This window comes from Cynocephalus volans, chromosome 5, assembly GCF_027409185.1.
Source record: "Cynocephalus volans isolate mCynVol1 chromosome 5, mCynVol1.pri, whole genome shotgun sequence".
Taxonomy (NCBI): Eukaryota; Metazoa; Chordata; class Mammalia; order Dermoptera; family Cynocephalidae; genus Cynocephalus; species Cynocephalus volans.
The window spans coordinates 142,576,046-142,599,477 of NC_084464.1; the positions used below are offsets into that span (position 1 = coordinate 142,576,046).

Consider the following 23,432-nt stretch of genomic DNA (forward strand, 5'->3'; position numbering starts at 1 on the left):
TCCTGGCAGGAGAAAGGCTTTTCCCAATCTAAGGGAAAATCAGCCAGGAAATGCATCTCAGTTGACAGCCCTAGATCACAACCTCTGAGCTGTGATAGAAAAGTGACTGCAGGGACACTGAGATCCTGAAGGCATATCACCTCACATCCTAATTACAGAAATCCTAGGGTTAGAATTGAGATGGGGCTCCACAGGCAAGGTGAGGCCATTGCACACTACAAAGCAACTTGGACTTGAACTCAGAAGACTTGATGTCTATTCCTGGCTCTGCCACTCCCAAACTGTGTCATTTAACCTGTGTGATCCTCTCTTACCTTTTATTTATTTATTATTTGTTTGTTTGTTTGTTTATTAATAAATCTTAATTAATAAATAAATCTGTCATTAATAAACTTAGAAAGAAAGCAGCATCTATCCTATCCACCATACAGGTTTTGTAAGAACTCAATGAGACTATGTACATGAAAATGCTTGGTAAATTATAAAAGTCCTGTCAAAATGGAGATTTTTCACTTTATAGAGGAGCACATCCTTTAAACTGTAGGCAATGGGTATCCAGAGAAGGTTTTAGATCTTCACGATAACCTATTAAAAATGGTATTTTAAGAAGATGAGCCTTGCAGAGGAATAAGGCACTGACCACCGGCAGAGTAATTTCTAGTAGAAACACCATTTACAAAGCTGTAGTAGACTAGGCGTGATAAAGTAGAACCTCTCTATGGCAGTGGCAATTGAAACAAACAATAGAGATTTTTTCAGGAAGAACACGGATGTTGAGCATAAGGGACAATAATAAATTAGAGATGAATATTCCATGAGCTACTATTAGAATAAACCCTATCACCCAACCTTTTGGGCCCTCCACTAAAATTCCAAATTTAACCCCATTGTCCTCTTGGACCTTCTCCTTCTCCTCTATCTCAAATTCAGATCTCCACTTGCTACTGCAAGACTCCTTTCTCTCTGTGCTTTTCACTTTTTCACAGCTGCTGGAGCAGTTCTTTGCCCTTATGTTGACTTCTGGTCCCTTATTACAAACCATCCCAGGCCATCTGACTTCAGCTATCTCAGCAAACGTGGACCACACGGTCAGATATTTCAGTGATACCCTCACCAGCCTGCTCCCATCTCCTCACAGCCCTACACCCTCCATCTGACACTCCCATGCCCTCTCCAAACACGGCTCCCCCACAGGCTGATTTCTCTGTTTCCCTGGGTTAACCTGTAATCTCTGCAAAAGTAACTAAATAGAACCACCTGGGCTCATGGTCTCTGACTTCCAATGAATTCTTTAAGGACAAGGGCTATGTCTGGTTCACTATTGCATCCACAGGGACTAGCACAGGGCCTGGCATATAGAACACCCTCAATATACATTGAATAAATGAAATTGATAATATTTGGAAACTCTCTAATCCATCTTTCTATTACTGTACTTTTCTTGGCTCCTATCCACTCCTTCATTACTCCCTTAGTCTCCTTTATTAGATTCTATTTTCTTCCTGTCCCCAAGGTAAGAATTTTTCCCAGGGTTCTAAACTCAGCTCTCATATTCCTTTTTTTCTCTCTCTCCAACAGTGATTAGTACCCACCAACAAGATGTTTCAAACAATTATTCTCACTAGAACCCAAATTCAACACTCCCGCCAAGAATCCCATACCTTTCACCCACCCTGCCCCAGGAGGTGAGGCCTTACCCAAAAAAATAACATCAATGAGAAGGAACGAAGGTCAGAGAGGAATCAGACTCTCCCAGTGGGGACAGCTGAGCCTCAAATGTGACTGTCAAGCAAGCCTTTGCCACCAAACACAGTCACCAACCTGTCCTACATTGACAACAAAGAAGCCTCTCTTCTCAGCGATCATTACTTGCCTTTAAAAGTCCAGGTTCTCTGAGGCTGGGAGCTGACCACCTTTAAAGACATTTGGTGCCCTTCCTTGGAGACAGTGTTCCACATGAAAGAGAAAGGTTTGCTTCAGCACTTCATTACAAATCGGGAAAACCGACCCACAGTGCTGAGACCCTAGCCCAAACCTGCCCATTTAGCCTATGTGGCACTGACTCTGCTTGGCTAAGTCTCCAGGCAACATTCAGCCTACAACTGGGCTCTACCTTGATTCCTCCCACCCATCAATGCCCCCACAGAATGAATCACTTGTGGTCAATTAATTATTTAAGTATCTGTAAATCTCCATGTCAAGAATTTTTAAATGTCCAGTAAAAAATCTAAAGGTTTGTAAAGGGGACCATTTTTTAAACAAAATTCTGCAGCAAATGTATTCCCAGATGAGTAGAGTTAATCACAGCAACCTGTTTTAAGACACAGCAAGAATTCCCCCATACATGCTATTAGAGGACATTCCTGTGCATCCTTTATTTCTGAGGCAATCAGACAGTGTCACCTAACTTGAGTGACGTTAGAAGAATGCCTTTGGTGAAAATTCTTGGACCTGAGTTCCATCATCTATATTCAAAAGTATGGCTTCTCAGGTTATGCTTTCAGCTCTCAAGATAGTTAGACCCACACAGAGTTATTCCTCTTATAGACAAGCTATCTTCCTGCAAGTGAAAAGAGCAGAATAAAATATTTTCACTAAAAATGTTTATCTCCAAGCACTGTGTCTATGCAGTGATCTGTGTCTCTTGCTGAGCTCCAATCTCCTGCCCTATAAGAACCCTTCCTTAAAGCCACTGTTTAGCAGGAGCTTCTTACCCTGCTGACTCAAATGACAACATCTGGTTGTAGAAATCTGAGTGCTTCATGGTGGATCTACACATCAGTCACTGAGGGCCACTGCCAACCTCTGTCACAAGAAGATTAAGATAACAGAGTCAAAGCCGTAAACACTGTCCTAATTATCAGAGTCTGCCACCATTATCAGGGCTGCAGGAGGACTCTGCCCAGAGTCACCAAGCTCTCTCCTGACATCATACAGATGAGGTCAGAGCCTTTCAGCTCCTAAGCCCTAGGAGATAAGCTCCAATGAGCAGAGCTTGTCCTTTAGCCACTGTCAATATAATGTGTAATTGTGAGTATAAATCCTATCCATTTATTAGGCCTCATGTTTCTTTTCTGTAAAATGACTACAGTGTAATATGAAAATCTTAAAACATGAAATAGGAAGGATTCATAAAACCAAGGAGTCCTTCAATACTATTAACTCACTAATTACATAGTAAGAAGTAGAAGAATCATTTATCAAACAAAATATATGTACACCCTCCCAGAATGAGCTTTAGAAATGGTCATTCAATTGTTCTGACACTGTCAATTAGTTATCATCTTAATTGTAGGTAATTTTCAGAGTTTCTCTTTTTTCATCATGTAATCTGGGGCTGATGTATCTATAAAAAAGTAAAATTAAGTGTCATATTATCTCAGTGTTTTAGGCTGGTTTTTGGTGTTTGCCTCACTCTTCTAAGCCCTGCAACATAACAGGGATCTTAGTGAAAGGATCACATATTAACCAGGAAACCCCATCAGCTGCACTGACCAAAGGTGATATACCAATCACTCATACCGCACTCAAACATCCTGATAAGTAATAAAAATGTCTCCATAGAAACCAAGTATACAGTGGGATTGGCTCACAGTGAAGGTCTGCTTTAAGAAAAAGATTTCATTTTGAGCCAAGATTTTGCTCTAACCTAGGTTTACACATCATCACACACTGGTATCATTAGATATTGCACCTTTGAAATTTCACAGTCTTGAAGATTACAAAAGCTCTGCACATGGAGAGAGAGAGGAGAAAAAGCAAAGTTTGGGAGAAAAGATTTGCATATGTAGTTATAAAAATACCAAAGCAGATTCCATGCTAAGCTCTGCCAAAAAGAGAACAATTATGGTTGCCCATCAGCATGCAGCCTTGAAATTATATTCTATTCTCCAAGCAGAAGCAGTCATCAGATTATCAAAATGAAGTTATCCTGCCTAAACTCAAATAGTTCTTATATGGAATAAGCACAATGCAATCAACAGACAAGCAGCTATTTCCCTCCCACACAAACCATAATCTTTTGTGAAATATATTTTTAATGAAGAATACGTACCCCTCCTACATGTTTGGTTCTGCCCCAACACTCCTCCACATAAAAGCATACATACATTTTAAAGAAAGGGAGAAAAATTTTATAGCTTCTAATAACATCCCCTACAATGTAGGGCAAAGAAGAACGGTAGCATCTGAGCTAACCCCCACATGTATCTTTTTCACATAATGTTACTCTTATAAAACTAAAGTTAGTCACCAGTGGCTCCTGGGGGATAGTACAATGAAATAAACATAAACAATGGACCACACCAATGTTTTAATGATTTCTTTCCAATCAGATGCATTATGAAGGCTTAATTCATTCAACTACTAATGACTCAAAATTCACAGAATTCTGAATTTCAATCTTTCACAAATTTCAAATTATAAATTGCTTGTCATGAGTCATCCTGCTTATTCAAGAAGCAAGTTTTCAAAAGGAAAGTTTTTTTGTAGATGAGGTTTACAATGACACTTATTTTTCTTTCTCCTTCTAAAATTGAAACAATATGACTTGACAGGTGATAGACTTTTACCATTAGGATAGCTAATTTGAAATGAGGCTATGAAAATAATTATGAATGTATATGCCCACTTATTGGAATTTTAAGAGGCAAAACAGGAATAAAAATGTCTTTTTCCATTAAGGCTTTTTTACCCCACACAACATCTGTTTGAGAATACCAAATTCTGGGATGTATCTCATAATTTGGCTCCAAGGAGGCAGGCTATTAAGAAATTAATTACAATGACAAGTATGCTTGGCAATGTTACATTAAGGGGATAAGGCTTTGATCTGAAAAAGAAAAAAAAAAAAGAATAAAACTTGGGAAGCCAAATTAATAAATATTATTTTCATAGTCTTAAAAGATCAGGAAACCAATTTTGCCTAAATGTGTGAGTGATGTAACTGCATTTTACTAAAAGGAGTGTCTAATTGTCTAAAAGTCATTTTAAAACATACAATAATCGCTGAAAAGATAGCCTGTAAACACAGGCAATCTGGAGGCATTTGATTCACACATGTACCTCACCCCATCTGTATAGAACCTTGTCTCTCTTAACTTAGCAAGAGGTCAAGTATTACTTTTCAAACAAACTAGCATCAGGGAAAGACGGAGAGAGGAAAAGAAAGAAGAGGAAGAGGAGGAAAAGGAGGAGTTGGGAAGACAAGCGAGGAAAAAAGTTTGGGAGATGGACACCCTTATCCAAAAGCAAAAGTAGCTGCTAAAATGCAGGTGACTAAATCTCACTATAGTTCAAAAACCTTATTCACACATGTGAAAGAAAGAGGTAAGGAAAAGGAAGAAAATAAGAAAACATTTTTGTGCTTTCAGGTATAATTCATTTACACACACAGACACACACACACACAAATGTGCTGCCCTGCTCCTCAAAGCATGTCGATATGAGGTGCAGGTTAACTTTAAAAATCACCTGGAAATGGACACCCAAGCAAGTCTAGTTTACAGACAACACTAAATTCCCGTATCACTAGGGCTATAGTGGCACACCTTTAAATTCAAAACCTCTATTCTTATACACGATCATAATAGTCCTGTTGCTCGTGGATGAATCTGACTGATTTCAAAAACAAAACCTTAACTAATTAAAGAGAACCCTATGCCTTCTCCAGCCAAGCCCGCAGTCACTCTGTGCCGCCCATGGCAAGGTCCTGCCTGTCCACTTTCTCAGGTCCAGGAAATGCACATTTCCCCAGGCACAGCCACAGAGGAGGGCTAAGGAACAAGCTGAGCCAGAATTGCCGCTGTTCACAAAAGGAATTCCCCCTCCCTTCCCCTTCTCCTCCCTCCCCTTTCTTCTCTTGTCCCTCCCCCGTCATCGCTGGTGAAGAATATCACTCTGCTACCTGCTTTGATCAACACCGGGAGCCCCTGTCTTCAAGCATTCAGAGAATTTAACAGCCTGGAAATTCCTGTTGTCCATTCGCTGAGGTCACAGATAAAGCTAAACAACAGCCGTGGTTCCCATCAATCATAAGTCACTCACTGATAGAATGTATGGTAGGAGACCTGATGTAAGCGAGTCACCAGAGAAAATACCCACTGATGACGCATATCCAGGCATAAAAATAGTTACAGGGCCCTCAGAGGGATTATTCAACAGCCTACATTTAGACTTTCTTACAAGAGACCTGAAGTCAATGTGCAGCAGTTAAGTGGCTGGAGAGAGTTGAAGTTGAAGCTTCCTCAACAGACATAACCACAAATAGCTGGTTTAAATAAGCTCCTGCAATATAACAAGCTGTTTAGTAAATTTTAACACAACTTTATAAGCCTTAAACAGTACCAACAACTATCTTATAAAATGCCACATAATCTTTTATTTTATTCATGTTCTCCTTCGTATAACGATTCCTCTTTTTTAACCCGCGGTCCCCAAACATTAATACTTAATCAGTCCAAAGAAACACCTTCTTAGTTGTTTTCCAAATAAATGTTAGGAAAATAACACAAGTTGCAGTTCTGCATCCATATCTTTTTATAACATGCTTTAAAGTAAAGCTTAATTATAAGTTTCATCAAAGAAACTGACATTTTACTCACCGTATTTGCAGTTATATTTTCCCTGTATTGGTTTGGTCATTTATAGAAATAACTGTCGTATGTATTAGATACACCTACCACATATGGTATCATACACAATAGGCATTATCATTGTTCCACAAATGAGTAAATGAATGAATCAATCAATGAAGTGTCATGTGCAAATATTTTAATTGAGCAAGTGACAAGTAAGATGTTATTAGTTAAGACTGAAATCTGGGTTTTTAATTTTATGAAGAGGAAAATTAACTTTTTGCACATGTAACAAATTTAATAGTTTTCAAGTCATCTGTTCTCTTTTTCCTCCCACTCAAACATATGCACAGCTACCCTGCAAAGGAGGTCTTTCACAGAACTTTCATATCAGAAAAGGCTGGATTTTTGCACATTCTTATATTTGAATATCTAAAAATGTTCTCTTCCCTTCCCCATTTCCTTTAAGCAAATGTGCCGACACAATGAACAATAAAGGCGGCAACTGGCTATGACGAGACCCAAAATTATGCCTTAGAACTTGAACTCTTCCTACTTGCAATGCCCTATTTGTCAGTTTTAATTACCAATTCTTTCCTAATAGTGGACAGATTTTCACTGTTACCCAGTTTTTATTATTAGACATAGAATATTTCTCTATGATGGAATTTATGTAACGGCTTAATGTTATTAGCTCTCCTGCCTAACTAGCAAAAATGATTAGCAACATTGCTATAACTTTGGACAAACTTACTCAGGGCTTTATTCTAGAGGGTGGTTCTCCAGCAACAGTTAACAAGATGACATTTTTCTTCCTGTACTGGTAGGTTCTATATCACCTTCCTCAAGTATGATAATACTGCTATAAATACAGGTGAAAATTATTTTTAGTACTAAGATTTCACAAAGCATTCACGTTTCTCTCCTGTGCATTTGTGTCAACAGTATGTGGCCTAGTTTAAAGAATCTAAATGGAAATGTTCACTGGTGCCCCCTAGTTGATCACTGCTAACACAATTTTGAAAAAACACACGTGTACCTCTATCACCGCACTCATAAATGTTGCAAAATTCCCAAACATCAACAATTCAGCCATTAATTCCTGACATACAATGTAAGATAACAAAATTAACTGAATCAGAGTCTGTTTCATCTCATGTTTCATTATTCATTTTTTGAAAATGAACAATAAAGAAAAAATTTAAGAAACAGAAAAAAATAAAAAAGATAAGAGAATGAGACATATTCCTACTTACCAAAGAGGAAAAAATGTACTTAATATTAACTGACTCAGAAACCAAAAATGTTTCACTAGATTTACAGAAGTTCATGCTTTTAAATAGCTCAAAATCAGCCAAGGCACCCAGAAATAATCAGGTTTCACCCCGCCTCATACACTTGACAATCTTCAGTCATGGTGGTCTGTGCTAGTCAAGTCTGAATGGAAGAGCCCCAGATAATTTTAAAACAATGCCAATCTCCAAAGCGGACACTATACCAAATTGCACAGATCATAGATTAGTTCCATAAGAAGTTATTTCTATCAGCACTTTGATTTTAGTAATTACACATCTGTTAAGTTTACTATCAGCAGAACAATTTTTTTTTAGAGAAAAGAAAATGGAACTTCCTTACCCTAGATTAGAAACTATGCTATCACTATAGTTATTTAAATCTGTGAGATCATTTCCTGCATTGTCTGCTCAAATGAGGATGTTAAACAACCATGGCCTAAAATTTAAAAACGCCAAAGTACGTGGTAGAGAGCATTTGCTAACATTCATCTTTTTGAAATATCAAACAACATAATCAGTTGGCCACTAAATTTAAGACCAAATTATTTAATTGTGTGAAGAGAATTGGGGGCAGGGGGCATATATCCAATATAACGAAAAGACAATGTAGCCTAAAAATCTGCTTTTTCAACATTAGGCTCTCTGGAAGTCCTATTTAAATTCATCCCCTATGTCACTAATAGAATGTCATGATAATAAATCTTTTTACATGTTTTAACTATATTCAAAAAATGGCAAAATATGTCTCTAGTTCACTATCCTATGCCCAACCAAGGACAGATAAATCACATTTAGACTGTAAGGTTAGTTTTCCCTTTTAGTCTCAGAATTATGGTGGAATTGTTTTATTTTTAACTTTTTAAAATTACATTCTTAAAGTGTCTCATTATTTAATGGTGGCCTTTTTCTTTTGGCAAACATTCACCAAGCAGCCAAGGTGAATATGTGAGAGACACCCTTAACTCCTCTTTAATCCTCAACTCCCAAATATAATCTTCCATATCTAATCACCAAGGTGTGACAATTTTACCAAGTTAAGTCTTTCTGGTCTGTCCTCTCTGACTCCACTGCCACAACCTTAGTTTTAGCCTCAACACATTGCTTCTCTTAGGTAAACACAACAACTATACTAAGTTCTCCCTCGCCTCCCAAACTATCCTCTATATGACCAAAAGTGAGTTTTATAATGTAAATTGGACTATGGTACTCATTCCATTAAAACCCTTCAATGGCTCCTGGTTGTATCATGCAAAGTTTTGTATCAGAGATCATCCTAGGTATCATAATTATTCATCTATATGTCTGAACTTCCTACTTGATTTTGAGCTCCTTGAGGTCAGAGACCGTGTTGTACTTAATATTGTGCCTCCAGCTCTCAGCAGAGTGTCTGGCACATTTGTAGAACTGAAGTGGACTTAATGATAGAACACTGCATTAAGATCTTTACCTCCCAATGTGGTCTAACTACACCAGATAAAAAGAAAGCATGGTAGAGCAAAAGAGTGCTCTTTTTGAAATTAAAGAAAACTGGCTTCAACCTATAACCTTATCATGTCTTAGACAATTACATAACCTCTCTGAACCTTAGGTTCCCAAGCTACAAAACAGTGTTAGCGTAAAATGAAATAATGTACATTATGTGCCTACTACAACGGTGGCACCTATTGAGAAGGTGTTCAATAAATGACAGCTATTATTATGACTTAAGTGGAAATACAGAATATAGGGCAACAGAATAATTTCAATTTCTGATGATCAATTATACATGCATATATCAGACATCGAAATACCTATTTCAATGCTATCCACCAGACACATGTCTACAGATCTGTGCTGTCCAATACAGTGGCAATTGATATTTGAAGTGTGGCCAGTATGACAGAAGAACCAATTTTTAAATTTTAATTAATTTAAATAGCACCATGAGACAGGGGGTGGGGGATGAGGAGTACCTTATTGGACATCGCAGATCCACTTTGACCCTGACATCAGTGGAGCCTTCTTTAAAGTGCCTATCTTTTCCTCCAAATCTTGTCCTCAAGGACTCAAGTGTCAGTGTTAATTAAGGACTGTGTCATCATTTTTGTTAACTCAATACTGTCCCTCCAGTTAAAGAAGTCAAACCTCAGTGCCTGTAGTTTTTGCTCCCTATGCAAATTAACTCTAACACTAGTAGAAGGGGCTTTACATTAGTAAAACAACCCATTCTTTCCAAAGAAAGCCCAAGAAGTATAAGAAGATTTAGCCCTGGAAGTATGAGAAGATCATATGACAGATCTCCACATAGAGTATCTTCCTCCAATAAACTCCTCTAAAACTTGGTATCTTTACAAAGTTACTACAGTTCATCTCTTATTGTATGTATTTATTTACATATTAATGTACAAGCTTTGCATTCCTTTGAAAACTGTAAATTCATCGAGGGTAAAAACAGTGTTGCTTCACATTTCCTTGTACAATGAAGTGTACATGTTGAATAAATGACTCTGTGAATGAAAGAAATAAGTGAAGAATACAGCCCACAGAATGGGAACCCCCCCCCCAACACAACACAGAGAGCCAGATTATAGTGGCAAGTGCACAGGATTTAGGACCAAAAAAGCTTGCTTCAAGTCCCAGGTCTACCATTTACACTCTGTGAGGTTTGGGAAAAATCACTTGAACTCCCATCCATCATATAATAATAATAACCATCATCACCATCATCATCATCATCACACTTCCCAAAGATTCTGTAATAATCAAATGAGAGAAATCAGACATAAAAATTAATATCAGTTTCCAATGGTGTAACTGAGAAAATGATAATAATGACATTTAAATGTCCACCTTCTAGATTATTATGGAAAATAATATCCTATAAATATAAGCAACACCATGCATATGTCCTGACAATCTGGGTAAATGTCTACAGGAAAAGATAAATTGTAAAATAATTACAAGGATGATTATGCTTCCATTTGTAAACTATAATAAAATGACTCATTAATTCATTACAGTCATTACCTGTAGTGTATAGTCTTTCTCTGACACCAATGTCATATAACTTTGAGATTTGTTTTTGTGAATGACCTGTCTCCTTAATTATTCCATATGTGCTGTTTACACAGGGTCTGTGACCTTCAACAGTATTTGGTAATACCAATTAACTTTTGCTCTGTGCTTTTCAGTTCACAAAGTGCTTTCACCTACATTCCTTAACTTATCTTTAGGGCAACTCCAACATAGGCTGAGAGTTTTATCAATTCCAGTTTGCAGAAAAGTAAAATAATAACAGAGTGAGTATGTAAAACCATCAGGTTAATAACTCTGCCTCTAGAACACTTGTCAGTATACTCTAGGAATATCCTAGTGTTTCACATTTACAAAAGAGAACCTAGGTTTTGTTCTCGTGTTCCCACAAGAATTTTAACAAAGTACTAAGTATACCACTATACATCTATCTCATTATAAATATATGTGTGTATATATACAATTTAATATTAATAAATAATTTAATAATTTTTAAAAGTTTTCTCGCCCACACTCATTTAGCAGATCCTTACAATACTTTATAAAGCAGGAATGCCAGGTAGTACAATCCTTATATATCATATCTATAAATGATAAGGAATTTGGGGCTTGCAGAGATCCAGGTTCCTGACTATGCCTTTGCAGGGTGATAAAGAAGAATGAGCTGCACACTTGGGCTGCAGGTCCAGATATACTACCATCCAGTTAAGTAACTTTGGATAAGTCACCCAACCTCTATGGGCCTCATCATCCTTCTATGTAAAATGAGACTGAGTCACTCACAGATACCACCTAGCTGTTAAAATTCTATTATTCTGCAACTCTGCTAATTAAGTAGCATGGCAGAGACAAGTCCCCGGATGGTCTAAGTCCTCACTGGTTCTTTGTCCTCTCTCATACACTGTAATGCCTCATATGATATCGTAAGTGTTTCTCCACAATTGAAAAACTGGACCTAATTAGGAGGTTCATTCTCTTTGTTTATCTTTATAGAGCATTAGGCCCTGTTTATGCCATTTATTCCTTGATCCCTTGGCTATGTCCAGCCAGTAAAAAACATCTGTCTATGAGAAAGACCAGCTGAAACAGACATGTGCAGATATAGGACTCCAGGGGGAAAAGGGTCTGTGCTCACATGATCTCTTCTCCTAGTGCAGCCACTCTTTAACTTTGGGGATAGGAGATGCTTGTTTGTTTTGATGGGTTTTGATATCTTTTTCATTTTTATTTTTCAGTGAAATAGTACCAAACCCAGCATTGATAGGAAAGACAGGCTCTTGCACACAAGTCCAGGGACAGGGTCACAGTTAATTGAAAGTAATTTCAGTGGGCCAACCAAGAACCTTTCCACCATGATGAAGGGCGCAAGTCCGAAAGAAGTCATAGCTGAGGGCACCTGGCTAAGGTGGGGACTCATGTGCACAAATCCACACATATCCCACTGCTGGCAAAGACAAACCTCTTCCTACATCCCTGCTGAGGTGCCAGAGAAATAAGCAACCTGACCCCCTGAAGAGTTTGGAGCCTGACAGTAACCTGAGCTACTCTAAGTTATTTTTGCTAATGGCTACTGGTTCTTAAAGGGACTGTGTTCTAAGTACACATGTCCAGCACAGGATGCAAATCAATGACAAGACAGTGGTGATATACCTATTTTCATTGAACTCAGTTCATAAAAGCATATAACAGAGATTATTGGTGGAGATGCTGCCAGGACTGGGCTCTCCAGTTACCATCCCACTTAAGGGCTCATTACAACCTTTAGAAGTATAATTATTCCATTATACAAAAAACGAAAGTGGAGCTCAGTAAGGCTTCATAACATACTCAAAAGCTACATGACGGATGAGTGCAGCCCCTCCCAAGACTGTCTAGGGGAATGGTGACGATTCTGAAAGCAAATACCCCATTCAAAAAACAATTCTCATGAAACAATTTGTCCTTTCACTCTCTATCCCTCATCTCTATACTGACCCAGGAGGAACAGGAATAATTCAGGAAAAAGGGAAGTGGGATCTGGAGTCACAAATGCCCAGGTTTGTAAACCTGCTCCACCACAAACTTACTGGGTGACCTTGGCAAGTTAGTTACACCTCCTGAGCCTCACTGGGAATAACAGTAGTACCTATATTGTCAGGTTGTTTTAAAGATTAAATGAGATCATCATACATGGAATGTATTTGGAGTGGTGCCTGGCATAAGGAAACCCCTCGGTAAAACAATTGCTATCATCAATTGTATTAGTATTCTTGTGCAGCAAGTATGCAAATCAATTTGCTGGAAATTTGACAATATATAACTATAAGAAAAACCATGAAACAGCTAGTTCTTGAGCAGGTACTTTACAGACCTCATCCCCAATACTCACAACTTTGCCAGGCAAGCAATGTGACTCCCCTTGCACAGGAGGAAACTGAGGCTTACAGAGGGTTAGTAACTTGCTCAAATTACAACTAGTAAGTGACAGAGCAGGGACTTTAACTCAGGTCTGAGTTCAAAGCCTGTACTCCTTCCTCTCAACTGAGAAACAGCCAGAGGAACAGCATGTGGAGCAGTAAGAACAAACCTCAGGTCCAGTTCTATTTCACAACTCACTAACTGTGCCCTTAGGTCAGTCACATAACCTCTCTGCCCTGTTTCACCTGCCAGATATAAATTTTCTTTGGTCTAATCTCTGCAGCAAGTTGCCCATCCATTATCAGTCTATAGGTAATTCTACAGAGAACAATAAGGTTCTCTGTAACCCTATTAAAACTATGTTATTCAAAGTGTTCATTTCTGAACCATAGATCTTCAGAAATCCACAAGCCCTATATTCTATAAATCATGATAAAACCACACAAATGCACGAGATCTTATAGTTTATAAAGCACCTTCACAAATATTAGCTCATGTAACCATCCTAACAATGCAGCAAGGTGGCTATGTGCCTGTTTCTCAAGTACCTGACACTCAGGTTAAGTAAATTGCCTATAGTTGCATAATCAGTAAACAGTCCAGTCATCATTTGAATACCCAGGTTTTTGATATCATATCTATGCTCCATCTATTTTATTATACCTAGCTCTGGGAAAAAGAGCATCCTTCCTGTGTGATCTGCTATCAGATCACGGCATGATATATTATCAGCATCCCCTTCAACCTTCACGTACTGTCTTTTACTTTTGTTGAAAAATATAGACTTAATTAACTTCATACTATTTCTCAACATAGCATAATACCTACCCAAGAAAACCAAGTCAACAGGATAACTTCCCAAAGCTTGAGTTTTCCAGGGGACAGAGGCTCCAGTCTTGCTCACCATTTCACAGCCTGGAACATCTTACTGCACTTAGAAGTAGGTGTTAAATGATTTGAGTTGAACAAGGCTCAAAAGAAGTATAATTTTATAAAATCACATATATGTCCCTATTTTGAATGATCAGTGTATTAGTCCATTTTGTGTTGCTATAGCAGAAATACCTGAGACTGGGTAATTTATAAAGAACAGATGTTTATTTGGCTTACAATTCTGGGACAGGTGCATCTGGCATGGGCCTCAGGCTGCTTCTACTCATGGCAGAAAGTGGCAGGCAGCGGGTACAGGCAGATCACATGCCAAGAGGAAGCAAGAGAGGAGGTTCCAGGGTCCTTTACACAACCAGCTCTTGCGGGAACCAATAGTGCGAGAACTCACTCACTCCCCACACCTTGGGAGACCATTAATCCATTCATGAGGGATCCGCCCCCATGACTCAATCAGTTTCCAACACTGCCACACTGGGAATCAGACTTCCATGTGAGTTTTGAGGGGGACAAAACTCCATCAATCAGTTTTTTAAATTTTAGGTACTTTTCACAGAGAATTTGACAGTAGATTTCCAGGATAACATTTACTGAGTGTCCAGTGTCCCTCACACTGTTTGAAGTGCTTTAAATTTACTAATCCATTCCTAGCAGCAATCTTATGAGTAGGTACTAATATTATTCTTATTTTACAGATGAGGAAACCGAATCAAGTTAACTTGCCCAAGGGTATAGAGCTAGTGAGTGGTAGAGCAATAACTTGAACCAAGGGACTCTGGCATCCAGAATGTGTGCTCACAATCATTCTGCTGCACTGTCCCCACTGACTAAATGCCAGACACTGTCCTCAGACTTCATTTAATCCTCACGACAACCCTGTAGCTGTTCAACAACTGTAGTAGTAAATCATCTTGGAGAGTGAAGCTTGCCTTAATAATTCACTGGCATGATTTGACAATCAGAGAAAAATAAAATAATCCAATTTGATTGTTTACCACAGTCCTGCTCCATACCCAAAACTTATCACAACTAACACATCCATCACATTACAATTTAAAAGATTGGAAAAATAAGACTTAGAGCTACATTTTAATTTTAATAATTGAATTTATAGCCAGTTTCTCTTAGTGAACAGTATCTTTTGATTTTTTTTCTATGCAGTCTTGCACACTTCACATTGTTTTTCATTAGTGATCTTGAAATTGTCGTGAATCTATCTAGCACCCATTGAAATTTACCTTTTAAAACAATCTATAGAGAGATTTCTTTAGGACTTAAATTCTTATCTCTTTTCTTGCCTTCCTTAATCTTACTTTCTCATTTTTTTTCTTTTTTCTTTTCTCTTTCTTGTTATTTACTTTGTTTCTTAGTAGCATAGCGATCTTCCAAAATTAGAAGCTTAATAGGCTTCTCAAAGTTGAGTCTATGGACAACCTACATCATTATCCCCAGGGCTGGGCCCTCAAATCTACATTTTCTAGCAAGTTGCCCAGGTGAATTTTCTACATACTGAGACAAATTATAGAATTTTCAGTCCGCTAATTCCTATAAATATTTCTTCTATTGAAGCCTTTGTCATTTAGCAATATGTATGTGCTAGTTTTTTGAAAACGTAAACTTCACTCTCTAGACTTCAGCTAAGAGTATCACACAATATGGGGCATTTTATGAACTAAATTTAAACCAAAGATGTTATTAACACATTCTATTATTTATGTCAATGAGTAGCAATGAGGAAACCCAACTAGAGAATAAGGAGTGGATCAAATGATGACTCCAAATGTAATTACTTGAAGAGACGTGCCCAACCTGTTTCAGCCAAGGTTGCTGAAGAAACAGATTTTTATTTTCAGTGTTTTATTTTAGTGTAACACCTGGCCATTTGGGTCCCTCCATTAACCCTCATTATTAAAAACCACTTTACTGAACCAACTAATGGCTGGTGTTAGAGAAAAATGCTCAACTGAAACTTCTTCAGAAGTCTTCGCTTAACAAAAAATATTTATTTACTAAGAATGTAGGAGACAAGCCAAAACTTAAAATGTGACCATTTTTGAGAGGCTATTTGCTTAAATGTTTGATTATGTTCCATAAAGCCTGACAGGGGCATCAAATTATGTGGGTCAATATGACAGCCTACCACCATCAGTCTTGTTACGTTTTCTAACCTGTCACCCTCACACTCTATAGCTTGTTGTCAACCTCACAGAGACACCCAGTTCCTCGAGTCACCTCCTCCCGGCTCTCCTCTGCCTCCTCCCAGCTTCTTCTACCATCCTGTCTGGATCCCCCTGTGAACCACTTCACCCTTTCTCATGCCACCATCCCACTCATTTGTCACCATGTTCTTCATACCCACCCTAAAAACCACATAACATTGCTTCATCGCTTTTTCTGTTCCTGTATCATCTACTCAGAGTGGCTGAGGAGGCTCACCAACTGCGGATTTCCACCAGGGACAGACAATTCCAATGTCTGCCACTTTTGTCAATATTTTCCAGTCTTCTCAGACACACAAATTTGCCTCCTCCTTCACAGACACACACACACACACACACACACACACACACACACACACACACACACACACACAATCAATCAATCAATAAAATAACATGAACTTCAAGTCAGTGACAAAAAATAAACAAAATAAAATAACAAGTTTTTCAAAGAAAATTTTCCTCCGTGTATACTTTCTGCCCATAAATTTGGTAGCATGCTTCCTTCCACCCCCATCAGTCCTTTCTAGAACTCAGAGCACTCTGGTCACTCCAGAATTCCACTCAATCAATTATCATCTTTCCTTTATATCACCTGCCTTTTCCTCTCTGATGGGCTCAGTCTTGTCAGCACACATAAATATGTTCACGTCTTTATAAAAATTGATGGGTCCTACCTCTTCCTCTGTCTCATCTCACTCCTCCTATGCACAGCCAAGTTTTTGAAAGAGTGGTTGAGATTATAAACTTCACATGGGCATAAAGTATGACTTCATTGTTCTCTTTTCTAATTCCAGTGCTAGAATAGTTCTTGGTAAGCACTCAATAATAAGGCTCATTGTTTCATATTGATGCTGCAAAAAGCAAATTAGAGAAGACAAAATACTTGAACAGGAACTTTGTAAACAAGAGCATTCAATGGCCAAAAACATGAAAAGAGGTTCAACTTCATTAACCATCAGAGCAATAAAAACTAAACAAGGCTGCACTGGTAAATAACCACCAGAATGGCCAAGAGAAAGATGAAAGTATCACAGCAGGGTGGGAGGGCAGTTAGAAGCATTGTTAGAAGGAGCATAAATTGGCACCCCCCCATTGGAAAAAGACAGGAGGCAGGAACTACAAAGCTGAGTATACACAAGGCCCCGATCCAACAATTCCACACCTATACCCAAAAGACATGTACTATCATATTTATAGAAGCACTATTTGTAATAGCCCAAACCAAAAGTAACCCAAATTCATCAATGTTAGAATAAATAAATTGTAGTGCATTCATACAACGGAATTCAACACAGCAATGAGAATGAATGATTGTTACATGCAACATGAATGAATCTCACTAACATACCATTGAGTGAAATAGGCTACACACAAAAGAAAACAGAGCATATAATTCCATATACTAAAGTACAAAAATAGGCTCAACTAATAGGAGGGTACTTCGTGGAAAAAAATCATAGTATCTTTTAATTCCATTGTTCCTTGAACTTTTTGAAGTACTCTCATGTATACGGTGTTAAAAGTCAGGATAGTAGTTACCCCTGGGTTCTATTGTGGCTGGCAAGAGAAGTGCTATTGGAATACTGGTAATGTTCCAGTTTTTGATCTGCTGTTTGGTTTGTGAAAGTTTATCAAACTGCCTATGTCCTTCTCTGTATTTACATCATATAACACAATAAAAAAAAATGGATATATTGATTTGCCCCTGATCCTCTCTTCTTATTCAAAGCACTCTTGATTCCCTTCTCCATCTCACCCTGCAGACTCTACGATCCTTGGGGCCAGGGACTAAGACTTTTCATTTTGGCTTCCCTAGTTGCTGCAAAGCTCTTGGCACACACCTGCTCTCAACAAATGATTCTGGATGAATGAGTGAGTGGGCCACCTCAGCCCTCCTGATTCATTCTGTTCTCTTTTATGCTCTTGACTCTGAAGTCTACATTTTCAGCCTCTCCACTGGGCTCCAGGTCTTGATAATCTGCCTACTTACACTGCAGTGATAATAATCTGTCCTTTATTTTAGAACTGCCCTCATGTCAGGAAGTTTACAGAGGTTATCTGTTTTACCTATCACAAATAGCCTGCAAGTTAGTAATTATTACCCCCACTTTGCAGACCAGGAAAGCAAGGTTCCCAGGGATTAAGTAATTTACCTGAGAATACACAGGTGGTAAATTGGAGAAATATAATTGTAACTCAGGTCTTTCTTAACCCAAAGCCAGGGATCTTTCCACAGACCACCCATGACCACAAACAAACAAATCTGAAACATAGGCCACTGTTTTTCTCAAAGGCCTGCTCATCTTCCTGTGCTCCATGTCATGGGCAATGCCATCACTACCCACCTTGTCACCTATGCTGCAGGCCTGGGAAGTGCCTTCTCTTTCCCTCACCCTTCACACTGACTCAGTCCCTAAGTACTGTTTCCCAAACTTGACAGCTCATCCTGTGCTCACTATTCTGAATCTTGCAGCATTAGTTCAGGTCTTTATTTTTTTTCTTTTGAAGATTACAATAATTGTCTCACACCATGTCTCCCAAACCCAGGCTTGGTTTCCTTTTATTCATTCTCATGATGATCTGAGAGACCTTTGTAGAATGCAAATCTGAACATGTCTCTCCTCACTGCCTACAGGATGAAGTTCAAACATACCAGCATGACATACCTTCCTTGACCTGGTCACTGCCACAAGCTACAAATTCTTCCCTGGTGATGCCACTCCTCCTCCCCGCCCCCCACCCCACCTGAAATCCAGCCATGTGAAAATTTACTGCTCCAAATGCACCTTGCTGTTTCCGTGTAACTGGGCCTTTGTATGCCAAGGCTTCATCTCCCTGGAATGCCCTTCCCCCTCTGTGTACAGGCAAACTCCTACCCATCTTGCAAGATGCCACTCAGGCATTTACCTTTCTGCCACACCCCTCAAGCAAAACTGCTGTGTTGCTTTCGTGTCAGAGCTAAGCTTTGTGCATCCTTCTCTTATAGACCATTTCATAATGTATTGCAATTTTTGCAGTCTGCAGTCTTCACTTCGAGACCATTAGCTCCTCAGGAGAAGACACATGCCTGTTCTTTTTTGCATGCTCAGGCCAGCACACAATGGAAATCAACAATACTTGAGCAAGCAAATTAATAAATGAAGCCAACTGTATGTGTACATATAACTTAGTTGCAGATAATTTATTTTTGAGAGTAAATCCAAAGAGAATGTTCCAGACAGAAACAATGGGGCAGGAATAAGTCATTTCTCTCTGTGAACACTACTAAAGTATAGCCCAAAGTATATGCTGAAAACAACATTTAGCCTCTGGGTAAGTGTCCTCAGGAGCATAACATCCTCTCTCTGCTCAGGCCTCTCATCAATAATATCCTCCTACCACCACCAGAGCCATCTGTGATGCTCGGCAGGGATTAAGTTCAGGAAAAAGGAAAAGGGTGAAGACCTGTATTGAACAAGATATTTCTTGAATCCCTAATCGCTGAATCTAGTGAAGATAACCATGTATATTCAACTTCAAGTTTTAGGTCAAACAAAAATGTTCTAAGGTTAGAGATTATTCTCAGCGCTAACCAGGATAGAGCAGAACATTCCTTCTTACTCCCGAATCAGCTAAGTTGGGACATAGCAAAAATAAACATTTTTAGATTGTTCTGTCACTTATAAGATGCAGGACAGGAACGTGGGCATATAAATAGTCAAGTAGTGATGATATCTCTCCCAAATGAAGAAAGTAAGCAAAGGAGTGGTGAGATTGGTGGAGGTGAATGTGGCCGTGACACCTAGTGAGAAAAGAAACTCAACGTTGGAGAGTTGAGCAAGAGGCCAAGAAACTGTGGGCAGGAACACTTCATTCACCAATCACCCCATGCCACCCCAGACCATGTGCTAGTTCAGTACAAGGCAGGACATTGGGTGACCCACAGAAAGCCCTCCTCCCCACAGAGAAGAAAGTGGACTGCAGCTCTCATGAGCCCCTACACTATGTGAAGGTCACAATTTAATGGCCCTCCCTGGAATAAAACTGTGGAAAGAAGCAGACAAATGTCCCCCAGAGACACACAGAAAAACAAAAACTATGTTGACATTCCAGGAGGAGAGAGGGGGAAGAGCATTTTTCTCGCAGTAGCAATCTTTAATTGCCTTTTCTGGCTTCCTTTCTGGAAAGAGAAGGGAGGTGGGTGATGGCAGCTAGATCATTTAAAAAGACCAGGGGCCAGCTGATGTGAACTTCTATCAGGACTCTTTCCACAAAGTCCTTCTTAATAATACACACATAAAAATGTGTGGGCAAGACTTGGAGGGCTGTTTTTTTATTCCCCCCCAAATTCACTCTCTACCCTGTGCTTTGAATGCATTTGTGTAAACACACCCTCTGACAGAATAGGTTCTTCATGTTGCCATGGAGCTGAAACCTCTGTGGTGTAGATGGAAGGATCACACTGCCTTTATACTTCTAACAGCAGAGGTAAGAATCACTGCATAATATTAACTCCTCTTGTATTTCAGATGTTCAGTTGCTTGTCTTCCTGTTCTGCATAAACTCTGTTTTTCTTTTAACTCACTTCTTATAAGATTACCAGAATAGAAGCTTCTGGCAAACTGATTGTTGTTTTTGAAAAATAAGTATGCCAAATCTTGAGCACAAGATTGGCGAGCTTCTTCCCTTTCTAACAGACAGCATTTGTGACCTTATCACATCTAGGAGAGTTTATGAGAAATGCAAAATATAAATCAATCTATATTTTAATAAATACTCTGTGAAACACATAAAACATCCCAAAACCAGTAGCTGTTTTCTCTGACATGATAAATCTAAGTATTATTTATATTCTGGTTATTATTTTTCAAATAGACTTCAAGAATCAAAAGTATATCTTGAATGCTTTGCAATTATAGATATATTTCTGCAAGTTCCTCTTGGATCTCATTTCAAAGCTTAGCTATTACCCTAACGTTTGGAAATCAAATAAAAGAATCTTTAAAAAGGAACACAAAGTGATTTCCTAGTGCAACCTCTACATCTACACTGCTGCTCCTTTTTGGATTTTGCATCTCCTAAGAAAATGGTGATTATTTTATTTTTGTCTTCTAAAAAATCAAGTGCAAAGGAGTTTTAAAAAAAAAAATTGTTTTCATTTCCTACCTGGAAATCTGCTTTTGGTCCTAGTCACACACTCTTCTAATCTTTAGTCTCAATTTTTCAGGTAAATTTGCTAATCTGCTGACAAAAAGTTCTGTATTATGACTTCTCCTTCCACAGTGCATACATTATAAAACTTGACTATGAAAATGACCTTAGTGTTAACCAGAGCAGCAAAACTGAATCTATCAGTTTGAAAAATGAGAGTATAAATATGTGGAGGAGAGAGAGGCAAAACAGGTGGGTCATACACGCTGCACCAAGCTACATACAATACTAGAGTGCTCAGCAAAATAAAATTTAAAAAATTAGAAAACACTTATGAGCATCAAAATAAACAGTGATGACATTAGATGATAATCCAAAGAATGAAACAGATATCTATGAGCCCACGTAGAAATCAATCAATCATTCAATAAAATATGTAGATATTCTCTCCCTTCAAGAGATAAAGCTTAATTCTTCTTCCCTAAGTTTTTGTGGGCTGACTTTTGAAGAATAGAATATAGAAAGAGGAAGGTAGAAACTTCACAGTGGAAAAACCTGGCAGACTCTATGTTAACACAGAGGTTAATATCACTTATGATAAGGGTGTGATATCCCCCTAATATACTGCAGTAAGACAGGGACCTCACCTTTGTGGTATGCTGCCCCTAAACACTACAACCACAGTCTACAAAATTCCTGGCCAATATTCTTTAGAAATATCTACTCCATCTGAAACAAGTAGAGTATGTCATTCATGATACACCAGGTAATACTATTATATATTATATTATACTTTGTATTACATTAAATGTTTTTAAAGTGAGTAGCTAACTAATACTAAATGAACTCAGGCAAACCAAACCATTCTTTAAAACTGTTAACCACTCAAATAACTGGCCTTTTTAGATAATAATTTTGTTTAGATAGTAGTTTTTCTTCTTTGATATTGACGCTTTCAGAATGAAATCTTCAAATGTTATGCACTTCAGTGTTTTTTCTTACCATAGACAGAATGTGTATTTTCCCTATGACTAGCAACAACATACCTGTTACTGAAGATTATGGCAACTATTTAAATAGGCTGACTCTATCTATCTCAATGGCAGGGCAGTATGGACAGTGCAACGCTCAGGACCTTCCTAGCACCCGCAACAGACACCCCTTGCTGCTTGTGCATAGGCATTCCCCAGCCTCTTGGCTGGGTGACAGCAACCACGACAACCCACTAGGTGGGTGGAGAACCAATGAATAAAATGATAAATATTTGCGATGAAACAGGATGTTGGGAGAGTGGGGGGTGGGGGGGCTGAATATCTCAATTACTGAACTATTAAAACTACTTTGGAACTCCTAATGGTGTTCTCTTGTAAAACCAAGAGCAATAAACAGATCCTTTCTTTGGTGTTTTCCCATTTATTATAAATAATTTACAGAACTACTACTGTACCACATGAAATCACCCAGACACAGAACCTAAGCTTTTGGGCTTATTGAACCATAAGCACTATACCCCAACAAATGTTGTAATCGTCTACTGAAGACACTTCAGTCGACAATGTGAAAATAATATTTTTTCAGGCCAGAAAATACAACATTTCAACAGATCTGCCCTTGCTGCTGATTAAATGCATACTTTAAACTACTATTTTTCCTCTCATCTATGCCACTTATAATTATAATCATTTACAGGCTCAGGAGCTTTCTTGTCAAGAATAAATTCAAGAAATTCTGAAATAAAATATAGTACTTCACTTACACAGAGTGTCTAGACTCAGAGACTTCACTTTTGTGGACTCTCAGTACTCAGGGCAAATGACTCAAGTGATTCCCATTAATACACACACTCATTCTGAGATATGAATATCAAGGCTTAATGAAAGAAAACAAAAAGGTGAAATAAATCACCATGACAG

The 23,432-nt window shown here is 38.4% G+C and overlaps 1 protein-coding gene across 3 annotated transcripts in view; it reads right to left on the bottom strand.

Annotated features, from left to right (window-relative positions):
* The window catches only part of HIVEP2 (HIVEP zinc finger 2), a 186,185-nt gene that overhangs the window by 121,018 nt on the left and 41,735 nt on the right, over positions 1 to 23,432 (bottom strand). The window contains exon 1 of one of the 3 annotated variants that reach the window (XM_063096408.1): positions 5,906 to 6,020. The exons of the other annotated variants lie outside the window; for them this stretch is intronic. The gene's annotated coding sequence lies outside the window, so the exon portion shown is untranslated. Of the gene's footprint in view, positions 1 to 5,905; positions 6,021 to 23,432 lie in introns of those variants that run through there. 3 annotated transcript variants of the gene reach the window in all.